Raw genomic sequence first — 1,601 nt, 5'->3', positions numbered from 1 at the left:
CCTTCTTTTTCTTTCTTAAGACACCTTCAGTTCAATACACACTTAACGTTTTTTGTCCAAAACAACCGTTACCCACAAAGCGAGAGGGAAGGGGGAGGGAGAGGGAGAGGGGGGGGGGAAACTCATTGCCCACCCCTCCCCCTCCCCCTTCTCCTCTTTCTCCTCCTTCCCCTCCTCCTCCTCCTCCTTCTTCTCACTCCCAGGCGACGCTCTGTAGCTCCTTCCCGTTGTGAGTTCAATATGGAACTGAAATCATAAACAAACTCTGCAATTGTAAGAATGAGAGCTCTATGCCATGTTGAAATAAACTGGGTACGAATATTTATATTTTGATAGCTAAACAAACAAGTGAAAAATATACATATTGCTAGGTGGATTAATTGTTTAGTGAAAGATTGAACATGACTACGTAAATCAATAAACAAATCAATATGTGTGGATAAATAAACTATGGCAAATACACAACGAAATGAAAAAAATAAACGTATAAACAGACAGATATATGAGTCAATAAATATACAAACAAATAGATAGGTATATAAAAAAATAAGATAAATAATTAAATGAATTAATTGACTGACTGATTAATAAAGATGCACAGATAAACATATAAAGAAAAATGTCTCAAATCAAGTGTCGTAAATTTATAAAAAAATCCTGAAAACAGCCTGTATGACCTCAGTTGCCAATCTGAGAGTATTCAGTCATAATGGAATGCACTTTAATCCAAACCAGATAATTGCAAGTTATCTCTGGCATTTCCTTTGGTCTCTTACCCGCAGCTGACAGTAACAGTTATTGTACCTCAAGGGTATAACACCAAGAGAAGATTGATATATTGGAACAGAATAATGAAGTAGAAGACAAAGAAGTAAAAGAAAAAGATGAAAGAGGAGGAGAGGAAGGGCAAAAGATAAGGCGAAGGAGAAGGGAAAAAATGCGAAGAAGAAAAAAATGCAATGAAGAAAAGGTAAAAGATGAATAATGCAAAGAAGAAGAATACAAAGAAGAAGAATGCAAAAAAAAAAAAAAATGAAGAGGAAGAGGAGGAAGGGAAGTAAAAGGAGAAAGGTGTAATAATAAGAGGAAGATTAAAAGGAAGAGGAGGAACGAGGGGAAAAGAGAAGGAAGTAAAGAAAGTAAGGGAGGGAGAGGGAGAAGAAGAATAGAAAAAAAAAATGATTTAGATACTTTTCACACTGAATATTAATTAGACCAGACACAATGGGCTCATGTTGTCAGGAGTAAGATTTAACCGAAAAATAGGTAGAGGCATTTTCTCCAAACGCGTAGTTGCCAATCAATGGATTTTTTTTTCAGATTGAGACGGACAAAAAACCCACTTAACACTCTGCTGCAGTGTCTGTGAGCTGGTTATTTCGTTCGCTTGTTGCGTTTGTTTACATATCTATTATCATATCTTTTCAACATCCGAGAAAAAAAAATTACCAAACACTTGAAATCGAAAAATTTAGTCTTTCCTTTTCTTTTGTCTTACTTATATTAAAAGTCTCTGTTCCATAAAGCTTAACTCGAAAAAGAGGAGTATAGGAATATGGAAACCCCAGAAGAATAATGAGAGACACACATTTTCCTTCAAC

This window comes from Oratosquilla oratoria, chromosome 33 (assembly GCF_046742065.1).
Source record: "Oratosquilla oratoria isolate Oo_2021 chromosome 33, ASM4674206v1, whole genome shotgun sequence".
NCBI classification, from domain to species: domain Eukaryota; kingdom Metazoa; phylum Arthropoda; class Malacostraca; order Stomatopoda; family Squillidae; genus Oratosquilla; species Oratosquilla oratoria.
This window is presented reverse-complemented; position numbering follows the sequence as displayed.